The sequence below is a fragment of the Alligator mississippiensis genome, chromosome 14 (assembly GCF_030867095.1).
Source record: "Alligator mississippiensis isolate rAllMis1 chromosome 14, rAllMis1, whole genome shotgun sequence".
NCBI classification, from domain to species: Eukaryota; Metazoa; Chordata; order Crocodylia; family Alligatoridae; genus Alligator; species Alligator mississippiensis.
The window spans coordinates 19413939-19433519 of record NC_081837.1 but is presented as its reverse complement, the minus strand read 5'-3'; the positions used below and the strand labels follow the sequence as shown (position 1 = coordinate 19433519).

Below are 19581 nucleotides of genomic sequence, written 5' to 3'. Positions count from 1 at the left end.
TGACTGGCCACACATGCCACAGCCGGGGCTGCCCCTGCGGCTGGGCTGGGCAGGGCTGAGGGATCCACTGTGGGCCAGATACAATCCCTTGGTGGGCTGAATCTGGCCCATGGGCCATATTTTGCCCACCCCTGATTTACAGCCTCAGGGTTAAAGCCAACAGTTTGTGATTGGAATATATAGTAGTAGTCTCTTCTCCCCTTCCCTTTCCTTCCCTTCCCAATCATCCAGCCTCTCTTAATTTCCAAAAACTTTTGAAACATGCTCACTCCACTGTTCCTGCAAAAAGATGCTTTTGCAGATCTTCCAAACAGCTGAGGCCTTGCTTTAAATAGATTGGTTTGGCCACCGGAGGTGCACCTGACACACTTAGCTGAGTCATGAAGTCTGCAGCCAATTTGGAAAGATCTAGGAAAAACAATTAAAATTCATGTTAACACCCACTTTTCATTGCCTCAATCCAATCACCACTGGAAGGTCAAATGCCCAAATATCTAGTCCTGAATATCTCAGATAAGAATCCTGTCTCTGGCAATAGGAGCTATATAAGCCAAGGGTTACTCCTCCCAAGGGAGTACTGTAACCACTAAGCTACACAGGCAGGCTCCCTTTTGCTTATTTTCTGGCCCCATGACTCTTGGCTTTCTATTGGTCCAGCTTCATCTATCCCAGGGGTTCTCAACCTTTTTTGTATCAGGACCCATTTGTAAACATTGATGGCCTGTCCTGACCCAGTGCCCCTCCTCCTAACCCACTGCCCTCTGCTGTCAGTCCTCAGTGTGTGGGGCAAGGGAGGCCCCAAACAGCCCCTCGTAGGCTGGAACTCTGCCAACTTGCAGGGGAAAAGCCACAGTTTCCCACATTTTTCTCCTTGAAAGGAGACTCTATTTTTAAAGTTTGTTGATCCATTTTTAAAGTTCGTTTCATATATTTTTGTGACCCAGGTTGAGAAACAGTGATCTATCCTATTCTGTAGTCTAGTGGTGAGGGCATTCTCTAGGGAACTGGATTCAAATCCTCTAGGGGTAAAGAAGGCCTAGAACTCAGGTCCCTACTTCTTGGGTAAATACTGTAAATACTAGGGTATTGGGCACCACCTGTAACCTGGTAGTTAGAATGCAGTGAGGTTGATTTTCGATCTGAACTGAATACCTTGTAGTTGATTTTAGATGTAGGTTTTTAATAACTCTGCCTAACTTCTGGGACCTCTCTGAGGCTGCAGGCAGAGTTCATGCACCTCCTGCAAGTGCTAGAAAAATCTTAAGTGGAAGTTAGGTTTGCAAGTGGCTGCTTCAGGTCAGGTCTCAGCAGGCTCACTGGCCTGAGTAAAGACACTTTGGGAACTTTGCCGTCCAAAATGGAAATGTATAAGGCATATGAGCACATAATGAGTGTTGTGCATGCTGGCACAAAGTGACTTTGAATCACTGCTTGGGATATAGGTGGGCAAAGTATCCCTTATGTGCATAATGAGACATTCTGAATCCAGCCTTAGATGTAGTCCTCTTCACTTGACTGTAAATACATCTCAAGGCCTTTGTGTGCCTCCTCTCTTAGGGCTCCTATACATGTGCAGAGAGCCTGCTCCAATGCATTGGCGCAGACTTGATTAATAATCGAGACGTTAATTCCATGCTCTGGCAGACTCAAATTAATGAGCTCCAGCAGACGCTAGCATCATGTGCATCAGCATCTCTGTGCTGAAAAATGGCAGTGGGGTACTTTGAACTAAAGCTCATTCAATGAGTTTTAGTTCAAAGCGCCCTGCCACCATTTTTTAGTGTGGAAATGCTGATACACGTGATGCTCGGGCACTTTTAATTAGCACAGCTCGCTAATTAAAGCACCCTCCCATGCGTTCCAGAGCACGTGTAAAAACGCCCTTAGTGCCTGAACTAAAATCAGTAGGAAGATTCCCATTGATTCCAATGGCATCTGGATCATAGATCACTTGAAAATGTCCCACAGGTTGGGTTGTGGAAAGAAAATCCTACTACTTGGAAAGACATAAAGTCAAACTCATCCTGCCTGGAAGATGTTTGCCTTCCTGTTTACTTGTACCTAAGCTGAAATACTGTGGGGCCCATACCACTGTATTCTCCTAAATCCACAAACCAGGTCCCTAGTGCTTCTCATACAGCTTGGCCTTTTTATGTGGCTACTCCTTTTTTTCTATTTAATTCAGGTTCTTAATCAGCCCTCACCCACAATGTTTGTCAGTGCTTCATACATGTTTGCACATGTCCTTGGCAAAATAAAGGCAGAGTTTTTTAGAGCCCTTTATATTATCATTTCAACAACAAACATCTGAAAGGTGGATCACCACCCTAGAAACACGAAAGCCAAAGATCAGGAGGAATTCGCTATGAGACTTTTCTTCTTTCATAAGACCTGGGTCAGCAGCCACCATCATGTCTGTCCATCCCGTGACTCTCAGTCTCTTGGCAAGCCAGGCCTTCACAATCCATGAATCAGGGTTGCTTGAAAACACAACACAACAAAACAGCTCAATTTTCACAGCACAAACATAACCGTATTTTTTTCTAGATGCATCATATATGTCCAAGATTTTGATTTCATATTTCGCTTTTCCCCCTGCTTTGCAGAAATGATAGATAGGCAAATTCCCGATGCCATGAATTACTTCCATTCGTAACCTGTCAACATTCTCATCCTCTTGACATCCAACCACACTGTCCTCTTATCATCCACTACAATAATTAAATAGCCTTATGTGTTTGCAAATGCAGATACATAATTTGGAAGAGTGCTTTTAACATATTTCAAGACATTCTTTGTTGCAAAGCCTTTAAGTTCAATATGCGTAGACTCAGTGAATGGCAGCAGCTCATCTCTTTCAAAACATTTAGCAGTAGCTTCAAGTATGTCATTTTTCTCCTGCACATTAGGTTCCAATGTTGCTTGAGTGTTGCTCTATCGGGCTCTCTTGGCTGTTGGACCTGTCTCTTCTTCATATCTTTGCCTAGAATTAGCTTTCCTCTCCTCAAGAAATTCAAAAGCTTCATCTGGTTTCAGGCTAACAACAAAGGCGAGAGATTTTTGACACAATCCAGAATTTAGGGAGCAAATATGTGGCTTCAAGAGAGCTGGGGCAGATGACAACTTCTCACTGCTCCAAGATTTAATAAAAATCAGAAATTTGCTGTTTTGCTGCATATAGTTAAAATATTTTGTCAAATCTGGAGATTTAATAACAGTTCCTAAAGGAGGTGTCTATATCCAGTCCAATGCCATAATTTTTGTAGTTGTAATCCTCATTTTCAATCTCTAGTGTTATCACACCACCTCCAGAATGTAATAGTGCACACGCTGCTGGGATAAGGACACTGTTTTGTGTCCTTATATGATCACCTGCCATTTTTTTCCTCTTCTCACCCAGAGTTACTTTTCCTACATCTACAACCAGATCAGGATAGTCTGTATCATAAATATGCAGCGGTTTCTCCTATTGGGTCATCCTGCTTCTTCAACAGCCAGAACTTTCAGAAACCTTTGGAAACACATGGTTATAATCAATACCACATCTTCACATTAGATACAGTAATATGGACTCTAAGACTCTGGGAAGAATTTTCAAAGTAACATCAGAGTCTTATGGGATGGACATACAAACAACTTTGAGGTAGGAGGGAGCAGGGCTTTAGTGCACATAAGCTGTTCTGCAATAATGGCACATGTAAACAGCCTTACCCCGTGGTAAATGGAATTTAAATGTGGTAGCTTAGCCCTCAGTGAAGGAGGGCTAAGTAATCCAGTGGTATCTCCTATCTCAGGGGTTCCCAACACCGTGGGCTGTGGGCTGGTGCCGGACCGTTAAGGGTTGGCTGCTGGTCTGCAGGAGGATTGGCTGCCAGACCAGAAGTGACCACGGACTGGCAAACTGTGGACTGGAAATGACCAACATACTGCAGACAGGCAGCCAACCCTTTTTTATACTGAGCCATTTCTGGTCCACTGTTTGCCGAACCTTAGCATAAAAAGGTTGGGAATCCCTGTCCTATCTCTCCAGAACATAGACTCCGATTTCTGAAAATAAAATAATACCAATTTAAAGTACATGCCAACACAACTGTAACTCTGCACTTTGGGGTGGGCAATGTGCACTGGAAATTATCTGCATGCACTCCAGCAGTATTCAGTGTGTTAATTGTAACTGCCTTGGGAGTGCTGTAATTATAATGTGGAGTGCGATGGGAAAACTGTCTTCTGGGTTGGGAAGGGGGTGAGACCTTCTCCCCTTAATCTCTGTGTGTGATCAAAGGAAAGGGGTATATGTATACAATGAGTGATCCAACATGCCTCCTTTCACCACTCCACTGTATGGTTGGGGTGGCCAATTTGTGATAGGTGGGTCCTATGTGGCATGGACAGCCTCTATGCAGAGCATGCAGCAGATCAGGGAGGGGACAAGGGCAGGAAGCAGAAGGCAGCGCTGCGGAGAGAACTGTTAGGGTGACACTATTTGGATCTTTGGGAGTGCTGGATTTGCAGCTGAATAAAGGCTTCTTTCTGTCTCAGCAAAGCTGCAGACCACAAGGCAGAATGATATATTAAAAGTAACACTGCAGATGCTTAGGCAAGCAGTTTTCTAACAATGTCATAGCGTTGTAAGTACATGGTGTAAGGAAATAAGATGCACCCCACCAGCTATTGTCAGGAGATAAAGCCAAAGCAAGACCTTGGAGATGAAGCAGAAGTCTGCAAGAAACAGCAACTGACCGAGAGAAGCTGAGTTCCCGGTCTTACGCATGCGCTCATAGCAAAAAGGTATGTAAATAAATGAAATGCATAGGCAACCTTATGCTAATGAAGTAAACCGTAAACAGAGGCAGAGCTTGAGATAGGAGGAGATATGGGTGGAAGAAAGGAGGGGCAAAGGTGGAGTAAATGTTAATGAGTATAAACCAAGGTGTATAAATGTGAAAAGAACTAATGTTTACTGCAGCTCCCTGGTATTTTTTGGGAGCTCCCCCAAAGCCATCTCCATTCTGAATAAAGCTGTTGTCGTGCAATGCGTGCTGGTGTTTGCTCCCTGCTTGCTCTCTGAGCAACTGGATCCACCCTGTCTCCCTAGTCATTGGGCACCGCATGGAGTCGGGGTCTCGCAGGAACAGGGAGCACAGGGCAGGAAGCACAAGGCAGAGCAGATCAGGCACGGTAGGGGATTGGAGCAGCACTAGGGGAGCATGCGGGGCTAATTTGTGGCATACCTGCCAAAAATGTTGCCCTCTGTGGTATGGGGCAGTGGCTGGCTACTGTATGGACTGTCAGCAATTACATGGGAGAAGGGTATGATATGTGGGTTTAACCAAGGGTATGTGAAAACCTAGTGCCAGGTGGCATCTTGTACCCCCAAGTGAAGCAATTGTTGCCAAAAAGGCTAGTTTCGTTCCCCTGGAGGCTTGTTCAATTACCCTCAAGGAAAGAGTCACACATACATACAGGCTGGGTCCATCTAGGTTTATTGTTTGCAAACAGTTCGACCGAGGAGCAGAGAGCTCAAATCAGGGCCGACGATGAGTCCGCCCTGGAATCACATTTTTATAGCTTACATTCAACAGAGTCTTGACGTACTAGAAGTTTATTGGCTGCAGTACCAGTTCCTAATTGTGACGTCTTATCTTGTAGGCTGTACTTAACTAGTTATTGGTTAATGTGACTTATCAGGGTTAGTACGTGCGCACTCAAAGGTAGAATTGCAGCATGCTCAGAAGAAAAGAGCAATTTCAACAAAGTTAGTTAAACTTTAGTAACTTCTTATCTTAACGTAACCTTAAGGCACTGGACAGAGATGATTTCAAAATGCAAGGCAAGCAGTAAGAACCACAGCTTGGACATTAGACCTCCTGATCTTTACACAAAAGGGTCATAAGCTGGTCATCAGACACTTCTATCATATGGTTGTTGCTCAAGCATTACTGCAAAATTATGGGGGCTAACGTCTTTTTACTACAACTCCCCCCTCAGATGCTTTCTTACTCTAAATTTTTAATAAGTGTCTGCGATAGCCAATTTCTGATAGTGTACAAACGTTTCACGGTTAACAACTGATCGAACAGTCCGTCTTGGAAGGGTCATGATGCATGGTAGCATACAGGGAAGCAAGCAAAGGATTGATACTAACAAGCATAAGGCCATCAACACTCCCTTTATCCAGCCAGTCTGGGGAAGCCAGGATGTGAACCAGTCAAGGTTCCATCCGTTCCATGTCTGGACTGGAACATGTGCTACCTTCTCCATATCATTTGCTAGGTCTTTTATCAATTCACCATTATCATCAATTTCAACACAACAATTGGACAGGTTTAACTTTTTACACACCCCTCCTTCGCTGGCAAGTAAATAGTCAAGAGCTAAACGATTCTGCAGCACCGTGGTGCGTATCTGGGTGAGTCGACTTCCAATTAAGCGGAGGGCTGTGGCAGTCTTGTTAGTGACTATCTCTACTACGGCCTGGAGTCTGATAATGCGGTTAGTCAGATAGGTGGGCTCCCTTCCAACCACAACTGGTTCCCAAGTTGCCAGGTCATAATATTGAATGATTGTTTTGGCTGGCCATTCATTATTGCCCCACCGTTGACTCCCTCCTGCGGCTATCTTTTCAAGGGAGGTATCAGTACCATGCTTAGCACGATAAAGCCCAGGGTGGATGGTTTGAGTATCATGAGGTGTTGGCTGCACTAGCCAAACGCCAGGAATCAAAGCCCCTAGATAACAGGTCCCAGCCCAATTGGGGGGAAGCTGCCTATATGCCCATCGCCCGCAAATCCACCACAGCCCACAGGTTTCATTTACGATGCTAGAACGGGAAAACATTAAAGCCAAGGTTAGTGAACCCCTTTTTAAAGAGTTTTTCGTACCGTTTTGATAATGAGTGCAATTGTAGCCCCAAACTAAAATTTGTTCCTCACCCAGGAGACAAGGGAGGCTTTCAAACGTATCATATGAAGTGTTTGCATGTGTCCAAGCACCTTGGCGAGGGGCAACCTCCTTAGATATCCATGTCTCTTGGCATTGTGACTGTCCCACCCTAAATCCCCCTCCTTGTTGGGAAATACAAATAGATCCTTTAATCTTCGCTACCAAGAGTCTCCCAGAACCATTAAATCGTGAGGAGAGATTAAAATCACGATTAAAGCCCCAGTCAAAGATTAGGCCTGTCCTATTGAGGGGAATAGGCAGGAAAGGGACTCCCTCATCACTAGAAACAGGAGTAAGTGCACACAGAAGACAACTGTGGTTAGTTAGAGCGCGGGCTGACTCTTTGAGAAGGGCCACCCATACATTTCCCACCCATGGGTTTGCAGGTGGACCTTTAGGTCTTACAGTTTTATTCATGGCGTAATGATAATCCCCTATGCGGATTCCCTGGGGCTCAACCTCGAAGGGAGGATTTGAAGGCCAATCTCTGAGGATTGCCGACCAGAGTTCTGGTTCTGGCTCTATACATACCGGTGTTGGACCAGCACGGAGTGCATACGTTATTATAATTTCTCGACTCAAGCAGCATTTGGAGAGGGTATGCATAGAGGTATTGATTATAGTAGGCTTTGAAGCCTCATAGCTAGTCTTATTTAGGGGCTTAAGCTTTATGTCAATGCAACAGTCTGGGTGATATCCTTTTGGGTTTGCTATATCTAAAAGGGACATGAGTCCAAAAAAAATAGATTAGAGTCCACATTTGTGTAAGCGTAACTTCAGATCTCCTACTGGTTCACTTGTCCACTTGTCGGCTTCTTGTTCCCGGGTGTTGTCAGCTTCCGGAGTGACCACACCCTGGGAGTTGGTGTCCTCCGGATGGAAAGGCTTCACTCTTGAATAGTGGGTCCACTTGTCGCTGTTTGATAAGCGGACAGCCGTGTGCGTAGTCAGCAACACCTGATGGGGTCCTTCCCACTTTTCCGCAAGAGGATCCTTTTTCCACTTCTGTACCAGGACCTGGTCACCCGGTTTGAAGTTGTGGGCTGGTGCATCAAGCGGAAGGCTCTGGAAGGATGCAGCAAACCTGTGTAGAGAAGACAAAACAGACTGCAAGGCAATAACGTGTTTCCAAATTTCAGATTTACCAAGTTCTACAGTAACTAGTTCCCTCCATCCTGCTGGCAAGACCCTGGGAGGCATACCAAACATCAATTCAAAAGGTGATAATTTAATTCCCCTACGTGGTGTACTACGAATACGAGTTAAAGCCAGTGGGAGTGCCTGTGGCCATTTCAAATGAGCCTCAATACAAATTTTTGTCAACATAGCCTTCAGTGTCCTATTCATGCGTTCCACCTGGCCTGAACTCTGGGGTCTCCATGGAGCATGGAGTTTCCAAGTGATATCTAAAGCTTTGGACACTTCCTGTACTATTTTCCCCACGAAATGACTGCCTTGATCTGACTCAATAGACTCAGGTAACAGAAATCTGGGTATTATCTCGTGGAGTAGCACCCGTGCTACTGTAGATGCGGTAGCTGTTCTCGTGGGGTACGCTTCCACCCACCCAGTTAACTGGTCAACTAGTACCAACAGGTAATGGTATCGGCCGGATCTAGGAAGTTCAGCAAAATCAATCTGCCAAGCTTGTCCAGGATATTGAGCCCACGGTCTTCCTCCCGTGGGAGCTGGTGGTCTGGCAGATTTTGGATTCACCTTCTGGCAAGTCGGACACTGAGAGACCACTCTCTGGGCATCCAAATAAAGTCCGGGGGCTACCATTTGACGAGTCAACAAATCTCCCATTGCTGTGCTTCCCATGTGAGTGGAAGAATGCAATCGGTGGAGTATCTCTCCCAGAAGGGCTCGAAGTATCAACACTTTCCCTCCCGGTACGATCCACCATCCCTGTGAATTTTTACTAGCCTTGAGTTCAGCGGCTAGCTTATCTGACCCTGGACCATATTTTACTTCACAATTTTCTAAATAGGAAGACACTTCATGGGCCGTGCCCTGGAACGCTGCCTCTCCTCCTGTTTGTGCTGCCTCTTTAGCTGCCATGTCAGCCTTTGCATTTCCCCTTTTCTGGCGTTCATCTGCAGCCTTGCCATGGGCTCTTACATGTACCACGGCCACCTCCTTTGGTAGCCGGAGGGCTTCCAATAACATTATTATTTGTGGGCCATTGGCAATCTTTTGTCCAGAGGCCGTGATGAATCCCCGCTCTTTCCACAACAACCCATGGGCATGAACAGTGGCAAAGGCATAACGTGAGTCTGTAAAAATGTTTACCCTTTTATCTTTTCCCAATTCTAGTGCATGAGTTAGGGCCACGAGCTCCGCTGCCTGTGCTGACCATGTTGCAGGGAGCTTTTCTTTCCATACCGTTTCTGTCAATGTCACCACAGCACATCCGGTATATCGCACACCCTGTATCACACTGCTCGAACCATCTACAAAGAATTCCTCCTCCGGGTTCTCAATTGGGTCATTGTTCAAATCAGGGCGAATTAGTACTGTCTGTGTCAATACTTCTAAACAGTCATGACCCGGAGGCCCCGGCTCCGGCAGTAGAGTTGCTGGATTTAAGGCCGTGGTGTGCTTAAAGGTAAGACCTGGATTAGATAAAAGGAAGATTTCATATCTCGATTGTCTGGAGGGGTTCAAAAATTTCCCTCCTTCTCCTCCGAGAATCTGGGGAACCCCATGTGGAGTGTGTATCTCCATGTCAGCTCCCATAACAATCTTTTGGGCCTCTTCCACGAGGGTAGCAGTGGCGGCGACAGCCCTCAAACATGCAGGCCACCCCTTTGCCACCGGGTCTAAGACCTTGGAGTAGTATCCCACTGGTTTCCAAGTTGGACCAACTGGCTGAGTTAAAACTCCTGAAGCTACCCCTTTGTTTTCATGCACATATAGTCTATAGGGCTTGTGCCCATTTGGGATCATTAATGCTGGGGGTCGCAAGAGGGCAGCTTTCAGTAATTCAAATGCATGTTGTTTTTCCTTAGTCCATTTCCAATTTGTGAGACCCTCCTTCGTGAGGGACTCATATAGGGGTTTGGCTTTTCCCCCATAATCAGGAATCCACAGTCTACAAAACCGGGTTAAACCCAAGAAAGCTCGCAGCTCTTTAGGGTTCCTGGGAGCAGGCATATCCTGAATTGCTTGAATTCGATCCTTGCTCAGAGCCCGAATCCCCTTCTTAATCTCATATCCCAAAAAGGTAACCTTTGGTTGGCAAATTTGAGCTTTTTCTCTAGACACCTTATACCCTCTCTGTCCCAGGGTATTCAGTAAGGATTCGGTCGCCTTTTTCCCTGTCTGTAAGTCGGGACTTGCTATTAATAAATCATCAACATATTGCAACAGTGCCACTTCGTGGTGTCTCTCTTTCCAGTGCTCCAAATCTTTTTGCAAAGATGTTCCGAAAATATGAGGAGATGAAGCAAATCCCTGAGGTAATACCGTCCACAACAATTGGGTCTTATAGTATGTATCTGGATCTTCCCATTCAAAGGCAAACAATTTCTGACTATCTTCATGTAGTGGAATAGAGAAGAAAGCATCTTTTAAATCTAGCACAGAGAATACCTCAGCATCCGCTGGAACCTGGGTTAAGATGGTGTGGGGATTTGGGACTGTATGGTGGTCCACTAAAATCTTTTTGTTTATGGCCCTTAAGTCTTGTACCAGCCTAAAAGAGATTCCATCTGCTTTGGGTACACCCAAGATTGGGGTGTTAAAGGGGGATGATCCCTCTATTAACCACCCATACCTCTTAAATTTTTCAATTAGTGGCTTCAAGCCTATTCGAGTGGCTTTCTCAGAGGATATTGTTTGACACACACAGGACCTTCTCCTTCCCTCAGGGGAATTTTTACAGGGTGTACATATTTTGCTCGGGCAGGAGTTCCGTCTGCCCATACACAGGGATCCACATTTTCTAAAATCTCAATCCCTTCGGGTTCTGATCTTGTCTCAACTGTCCGTAAAGCCATCTGGTAGTTTGAGCCTTGCTTTACCGGTAATTGCACTACGATTTGATCTTCACAGAAGAAGATTTCCGCCTGCAGTTTTGTTAGCAAATCCCGTCCCAATAGTGCTACTGGGCAGGCAGGTGATACTACAAATGCATGCTCCAGCTTATTATTCCCAATCTTCGTGAGGAGGGGCTTATTTACAGGCAATCTGATCCGTCTTCCCTCTATCCCTTCTATCGTTACATACTTTCCGCTTCCTTTAGCTAAAGGGGGTTTCACAGGAATCATTGAAAAGGTGGCCCCAGTATCCACTAGGGCCTCATAATCTCTGCCACCTACCCTAATCTGTACCATGGGATCCTTCCGGGCATTTGCCCGTAGGGCGGTGGCCTTGAATCCCTGGACCCTTCAGCTAGAATCTTCTCCCGAGGATTCCGCTAGCATCTGGCGGTCCCCTCGTTGGGTTTCCCTCTTTTTATCCCGTAGCTTAGGACAATCTTTTTTCCAATGTCCTTCTTCCCGGCAATATGCACATTCATCCAGCTGCGGCCGACCTCTTCCTTTCTTCTGCCCCCCCTCTGGTTGCCCTTTCCATCCTCCATTGCCATTAGTACTCTTGCTTAAGGTGGCTGCTAGCATGGCCATTTGCTTCTGTCCACGCTTCTCCTCCTTCTTTTCTGCTATTTGATCCCGGTTCCCATAGACTTTATACGCAATTTCCACTAGCTCTGAAAGGGGTTTCCCTGGTCCTCCTTCAACTTTTTGCAACTTCTTCCTTATATCTGGGGCTGCCTGCCCAATAAACAGCATATTCACCATGCGGTGATTTTCTGAAGCCTCAGGGTTTATTTCACTAAATTTCTTAAAGGCATCATACAACCGCTCGAGGAAGGCTGAGGGAGATTCATCCTTTCCTTGGCGGACCTCGCATATCCTGGAGAGGTTTGGTACCCGTGGTACTGCCTTACCCAGAGCTTCTACTATAATCCCCAGATATTGACGATTCAGATCTCTCCCTTCCTCTGAGTTGTTATCCCAATTGGGACTCTCAATAGGACATACAGCACGCAGGTCCCCTCCAGGGGCTACTACCCACTCCTCAGCTATCTTATCTGCTACTCCCTGTACCATCCACCTTTCTTCAGAGGTCAGGAGGGTATGCAGCATCATTTGAACATCAGCCCAGGTAGGACGGTGGGTTTGCCCTACTGACCGAAACAGATTTTGCATCTTATCGGGGTCTTCTCTAAAAGAAGGATTTTGATTCTTCCAGTTAAACAAATCTGATGTGTGAAAGTGTACGTAAACGAAGGTTGTTCCCCCCACCCCCTTCTCCTGGAGTCACTACTTGTCTCATGGGACAATTGTAATTGGTGTAATTGGGGTTCTTGTTACGGGTACTCCGGGGGATTTTATCATGCCAGGATTCCACGAGCTTTAACGCTGATTTGAGCTGAGCCAGCCCCTCTGGGAAGCTGTCCATTTCCTCATAAGGGGGAGCTGTTGGTGGGAGATTCTCTGGGTCTTTTCCCTTCTTTTCTCTTGAAACCCCGAGGCCAGTTAGGGGTGCTACTGAGGGACTTTCTGACCTCTCCCTGCCCAAAAAGTCAGGATCCTCTCGGAATGATGAGGATGATGGTGATGATTCCTGGCTCCTGGAGCTGGGGCTAGAGTCCGTCTGAGATGATGATGGTGACTCCTGACTCCTGGAACTGGGGCTGACAGGTGACTGTGTTCTAACTCTGTGTCCTGGTCCCTGAATCAGATCTCCCTCACTACCAGAATCAGGAAGGACTTGGGCTGTTCTCCCACTGTCTTTTGCCAATAACATCTTACACATTTTCTTTTTACACTTCTGAACCCATGGGGGAACAGGATTCATTATAGCACTTATCCAACAATCTATATACGGCCACTGATCCCAGTGGCCGTCCCGGGTTATCACATTTGAAACTGCATTAGCTAATTTTACATTGTAAGAACCAACTTCCAGCCATCCAACCCCGAAAGTGGGCCATTCCTTCTGACAAAATATAATCAAGTCATCCTTTGTCATTTCTATTCCATAGTCTCCCTTAAATTTACCAAAATTCCTCAGCATGCATCCTAATGGGGAAGCAGAATCTTCTTCTTGGGAGCTACCCGAACCCATTGTGTCTACCAATATACAAATGCACTCAGGTCCCTGTCCACTGAGTCACGAGGTTCCAGCTGAGCCCCCTTGCATTTGACTCTACCTTGTTGGGCAGAATCGGTGTGGCTAGGCTCAGCTATAGTCTCAGACTTGGTCAGCAGCTCATTTTTCTAAAGGGATTCCCCGAATCCAAAATCCAGACCAATATGCTGGATACCAAAACCAACACCTAAATCCTCAGGGCTCCCCAAATTCCCTTAGAGACCATTCAATTGACACAAGGAAAGCGAATACTCACTCTGCTGGACCCCTGGCGCCGTCTCTTCGGACCCACTCAGCCTGGATGACTCATTCAAAGGAGTGCCTTTGACCTTTCAGGTGCCCGACTCACAGACCTGGGGGTCGTGACGGACTCCAAGATCAGTCCGGTGGCCACTTCACGACTCCCCTTTGCCGATCTTGTCGTGCCCTGAAGTAGTCCAGAGGGCTCCTGCCTGGCTCGCCAAATTGTTGCCAAAACGGCTAGTTTCGTTCCCCTGGAGGCTTGTTCAATTACCCTCAAGGAAAGAGTCACACATACATACAGGCTGGGTCCATCTAGGTTTATTGTTTGCAAACAGTTCGACTGGGGAGCAGAGAGCTCAAATCAGGGCCGACGATGAGTCCGGCCTGGAATCACATTTTTATAGCTTACATTCAACAGAGTCTTGACGTACTAGAAGTTTATTGGCTGCAGTACCAGTTCCTAATTGTGACGTCTTATCTTGTAGGCTGTACTTAACTAGTTATTGGTTAATGTGACTTATCAGAGTTAGTACGTGCGCACTCAAAGGTAGAATTGCAGCATGCTCAGAAGAAAAGAGCAATTTCAACAAAGTTAGTTAACCTTTAGTAACTTCTTATCTTAACGTAACCTTAAGGCACTGGACAGAGATGATTTCAAAATGCAAGGCAAGCAGTAAGAACCACAGCTTGGACATTAGACCTCCTGATCTTTACACAAAAGGGTCATAAGATGGTCATCAGACACTTCTATCATATGGTTGTTGCTCAAGCATTACTGCAAAATTATGGGGGCTAACAATGGTGCAGTTTAGCAGGTACTGGCAGTGGCAGAGTGCAGACAGGTCCTATTTAACATGGCTCAAAGCCATGCAAGAATGGGGGGCCTTGGGCTCTTCCCATCACCTGAAAAACGAGGGGCTGGCAGCCGCCCACCCCGGCTGTCCTCGCGTGTGCTGCGCTGCGCTGCACTGCGCTGCGCTGCGGGGAGGACCGTGCTCTCGGCACGGCTCGGTTTTCTCCAGTGATCTTTTGGAGTTTCCTTCCCAGGGTAACAGAGCGAAGAGCAGGCGAGGCCGGGGCTGCACGACACGACTCCGCTCCCCGGGGGCTGTCCAGTCCGGCGCCTTCCAGGGAAGCTCGAGACGCGCGGGCGGATGCCACGGCGGAGCGCCTCAAGGCAGGAGCCCGGAGCATGGGGGCTCCGCAGCCACTGCCCCAGGGCTGGAGCTCGCCCCGGCATCCCCGCGCCAACAGGCCCCAGCGGCGCCTCGCCCGAGCCGCGTTGCGGGCACCCGCAGGGTCAGGCGTCGGGCGGGACCGCCACGCGGGACAGGCCGCTTCCCGCGAGGCGCTGCTGGGGGGGAGGGGACGCCCCGCCCCGGCCTGGTCCGGCCCACCTCACCCGCGGCTCCACAGCCCTCGAACCGCCCGTGCCGCCGCCCCCCCTGCCGCGGTCTCCAGGTCCTCCCACCAGGTCACGGAGAGGGCAGTGCACGTGCGCACCCCTGCCTCGGGCCACGCGCTCAGCTCAGCCTGGCGTTCTGGCGCGGTCAGGTGATCCGTGCGGGGCGCCGCGATTGGCTGCTGTGGGGAGGGGGTGGGGCAACCGGCGGCGGAGCGTGGCAAGGTGGCGGTGTCAGATCAGGGTGGCTGCTGCGACCTGAGGCGGTGCCGGGCCAGGCCGGGCCGGGGGCAGCGCGCTCTTTGTGTCGGCCCCAGTTGGGCCGAGCCGAGCAGCCCTTGCGGGTTGCCGCGCTACGTTTGGGCCTGTGGCTAGGCGGGAGGCGCTGGCAGGGCGGGAGGCCCTGGCCGCAAGGAACCCGAGCCCGAGCCATGCTCCGCCCAGATGCGGGCACGGCCGCAAACGTCCTTCCGCGGCGCCCTGAGTTTTAGGCGGGGCCTGCGGCGCCCTGAGCACGCTCCCCGCCGCGGCCGCCGGACACGCGGGGAAGCAGTAAAACCACGAGCGGAAACGTCCTTGCAGCGGGCGGGGCGGTGCCGTGTGGAGCCGGGACGCCGCGTCTTGTGAGCTCGCTACAGCGGGTGGTCCGTAGCCACCAGGGACTCGAGCCACCCCCCTTTGGAAACTGCCAGCTCTTAGTAGTACTCACTTGTGTTTTGACTACAGACAAGCAATGGAGTTGTTCTTCTGTTGCAAAGACCTGAGAAAAGCGGGACCAGGTCAGAATCTTTTTAAGGCGGTGGATTCGTTTTTGACATCTCCCGGTTTGTCTTGAGAGTCACGTTTGCGCACCTAGCAGTGCTCACGTTGCGTGGCACCGCAGTGCCCTGCACAGGATCTCGAGGTGCCGTCAAGTTGCTGCACAACCCGTTGGCAACTGCCACTGCAGGGGAAAGAGCCCCCTTTAATAAGGATGTGCCGCACGGGTCACGGGTCTGCGGTGTAGGTGTAGAAAGATGCACCAAGGCACAGGCAGACTTTGCCAGTATTTCTTTCTTTAATGTTTGTAAATCTGGTCATTCCTGCCTTGCTTGTCCAGGGAAAGCATTAACAGGTTGTTAAAAGAAATGTTTTGGGCACTCTTGTAAACAAAATTATTACTGTGGGGAAAGTATATAGGTCCCCAAATGAATTATAGTTTCATAGTTGTTAGGGACTGGAAGGGAAAAAATCCTGGAAAGTGGCTTCTCAGGGGACAGGCATAGGATTATTCCAGCCCTAGAGTTAAGAGTCCTTTCAGATGATGGTATTTTTTTGCCTGTAAAAGTAGTTTATCTATTGGACGCAAATAAGATGTGCCTAAAGCAATGATGAGTGAAGTATAGTTTGACCTGGTATTACCAAGATGTTGTGTCTTGATTCTGACCAGGGTATGATCACATAATCTTCTCTCTCAGCTAGTTGAGGCTATAGTCTCATCTGCTTCTAAATGATTTTTATGCATCCCTTTAATCTCTCTGACCAATGTATCTAAACAGACATCGAGCAATATGGTGGAAACCATTCGTGGAAAAAATAGGAAGAATTCTGTTTGAAGTTCTTGTATAAACATTTATTCAAAAGCTATATTGGTACTGTCAATAATGTTGGGGCCACTGTCTTCACTTAACAATCCATTATTTCTGAGGCTACGAGAGGTTCCTAGTTGCTCTTTTTGTCATAGAGGGTGATGTATTAAACTTCAACTATTCTGCCGTTCCATTTAATCTATTTGTAAGAAACCCAGTTGTAGTGGAAATAGAGCAATTGTTTGATAGTCCTTGGAGGTCTCTAAACTACATTCTTATCCGGTTCTTTTTTTTTTTTTTCAGGCTTGGCTGACAGCTTCACATCCACTTATCTCTCTTTGTACTTTATGGAAGATCACGGAATAATTGAAGGCTGAAAAATATATAACATAGGAAAAAACACAGGAGTTTTATTACCTTTACATTGGTATTATTGGTGTGTTTCTGAGGAACAGCGATTGATAGTTCTCACCAGTGCAATAAATGAACACATGCCGTGAAGTATAAGAGGAAGCATTACTAGGAAACATAGTGTGGATTTGTGTATGCTCTGTACTCTTTCTGCTGACACGCTGTTCACTTTGCACAGTAGTGAGGTGCTCAAAAAAACTGTATGGGGGGTGTTCTCTTTTGTTTTGCTTTGTGAGCGTGAGTAAAGATGGCAAAGCATGTGTCAAAGAAGAGGAAAATTAAGGAAGAAAATAATAGATTTCCAGAACATTGGGAAGTGGATTATACTGAACAGCTATCAAGTGCTGCGTCTTCTTATGCAGTAACTTTGCAGTTAGCCAAAGCAAAGAAACCATACAGTGATGGGGATCTAGTGAAAACATGTGCAACTGAAATGGCAAGGGCATTTGGGGATGAGAACATGGTGAAAAACTTTGAAACAGTTTCACTCTCTCATCAGACAGTAGCCCAAAGAATTGAAGATATGAGCAATCAGGTATGTGAAAAGTTATTATACAATGTCAAAAAGTGTCGCTATTTTTCCTTATCGTTAGCAGGGATCACTGACCAAACTGATACAAGTCAGCTTTTCATATTTATCAGAACTGTGGAGGAAGATTTCTCAGTCAAGGAGGAGTTGCTGTCTCGTGTCTCATTACATGACACTACAAAGGGAACAGATATATTTGAAGCTCTTCAGAAGAGTGTGAGTGAATATGGCGGTTTTGAGAAATGTACCTGTATTGCCACAGATGGTGGTAGGGCTGTTATCGGTTCTGAATTTGGATTATCAGATCTTCTGAAGAAGTCTGGTGTTACATGCCCCATGATTCACTGTGTGATTCACCAAGAATCTTTGTGTGGGAAATGGGTGAAACAAGCTGAAGCTATGAAAGGTGCTGTGAAGGTTACCAGTCTTATTTGTGGTGGAAATAAATCTTTGTTAAACAGTAAATTCCACTCATTTTTGGAAGAAATGCAGTCGGTGTATGGAGATTTACCTCTGGATTCCGAAATTCGTTGGCTAAGTGCTGGTAAGGTTCTCATAAAGTTCTGTGCTCTCAGAAAAGAAATTCCAGTGTTCCTAAAAGAACAAGTGAAAACTGACACCACAGAGCTTGAAGAAAGATTTTTGTCTCCCCAGTTCCTGGCCGAATTAGCCTTCTTGACAGATACTACCACTCACTTAAATGAATTAAATTTAAAGTTGCAGAGTAAGAATAATACAATATCAGACCTCTTTGGATGTGTGAATGGGTTTCGTAGAAAGCTAAAACTGTTCAAGGTTGTTCTTGAAAAGGGTGATCTTATACATTTCCCATCTTGCAAGGAACTGGAGAAAGAAATGGAAAATTTTGAAGGTGTAAACTTTTTGGAATTCTCATCCAATGTAGATGCTATGGTGAAAGAATTTGACAATCGCTTTACTGAATTGGAGTTACTGAAAAACACACCGATGCTTTTCAACAACCCACTTGGATCTGTGCTTGAAAATCAGTCTTCCAACATACAGCTTGAGCTGTGCAATCTACAAGCTGACCCATTCTTAGCTGGTAGACGAGAAATAGGCCAGGACTTTTTTAAACTTATACCAGAGAATCGCTTTCCACATTTAAGGGACCTTGGTTTAAAGATTGTATCAAAGTTCGGCAGTACGTACCTATTCGAAAGTGCCTTTTCTACAATGAAGTCTATAAAATCTCAGTATCTATGTTCACTTACAGATGAGGCCCTCACTCGCTCACTTCGACTGGCCTTAACTGAGGAGTCAGTTGATATAGGTCCTCTTGTGCAGAAGATGGAGGGTCCACAGTTTTCACATTGAAAAGTTAACTTACATTTTTTTTTTTTTAACTGTGTTACTTGTAGGCAAATGTATCAGTGTTGTTTAAATATGTAGATGTTTTGCTTATGTCCTTCCATGCCACCCAGCAGGTCATTCCCTAGGCTGTAGGTGTGCTGGCCATTTTTCCTCCCTAGGTGCAGCACTTGGCATTTCTCCCTGTTGAACTGCATTCTGTAATTCTGCATTCCATACTTATAAAAGCAGAGAGAGCGAACAAGTTGCCTAGGGAAGCTGTACAATCTCCTTCACTGGAAGCTTACCAGAAAAGGCAACTGGGATGGTTCAGCAAGAGTGAATCCTGCAACTGGACAAGGGTTGGACTGGATGGCCCTTGAGGTCCCTTTCAACCCCCTGCAATTGTGTTTAACTTTTTAAAAATTCCCTGTTACACAAGTATGACATGTTTACAGAGCTATTTAGGATCAGCCAGATTCTTAAGGCAAATAAGTCTAGGAAGGTATAACTTGGCCTGCCTGAGAAATATAGCAATTCTTAACACTTTGAAAATTTTAGATCTAGGTTTACTGCATTTCTGAGGTAGAAGAGCTTAGGACAAGAGACAACAGAACCTTTCACCCAGGGATCTGTGTTTCAGAAGGCTCAGGTTAGCAGTACCCAAAATTCATTGCTGTCTGAATAAGGCAAGTTGCTCATCTGAACAGATAATTGATGCCATCAATCTCCCTTGGTACCAGCCTCAGAAATGACATCGAGTGCTGAACAGGTCAGAGACCAACTATCCTTACACGTTTCCAGCCACGCAGCTCTGCAATTAACTTCAACAAGAAGTCTACAAGACTCACTAGTTCATTTATATTTAAAGTGCATTATGACCTTCCCTCTTTTCCTGCTCTTCACCTCTAACACTGATGGTTTCATTTCACAGAACCATCTGTGAAGAGAGAGAACCTGGAACATTGCCACAAAGCATTGCAAAAGCTCTATGTTGAATGTGTTAGATCAGGGGTGTT

General features: G+C 46.5%; 1 long non-coding RNA gene and 1 other non-coding gene across 2 annotated transcripts; one reads left to right on the top strand and one right to left on the bottom strand.

Annotated features, from left to right (window-relative positions):
• Positions 1–285: 285 nt before the first annotated feature.
• On the bottom strand, positions 286–14779 carry LOC132244753 (uncharacterized). The gene is made up of 3 exons (XR_009456500.1): positions 14747–14779; positions 2392–3511; positions 286–408 (listed from the first exon to the last, which is right to left on the bottom strand). It is a non-coding gene; the product is annotated as an uncharacterized LOC132244753 (long non-coding RNA).
• A 1329-nt stretch (positions 14780–16108) lies between these two features.
• On the top strand, positions 16109–16206 carry LOC132245275 (Z30 small nucleolar RNA). The gene has a single exon (XR_009457099.1). It is a non-coding gene; the product is annotated as a Z30 small nucleolar RNA (small nucleolar RNA).
• Positions 16207–19581: the final 3375 nt, after the last annotated feature.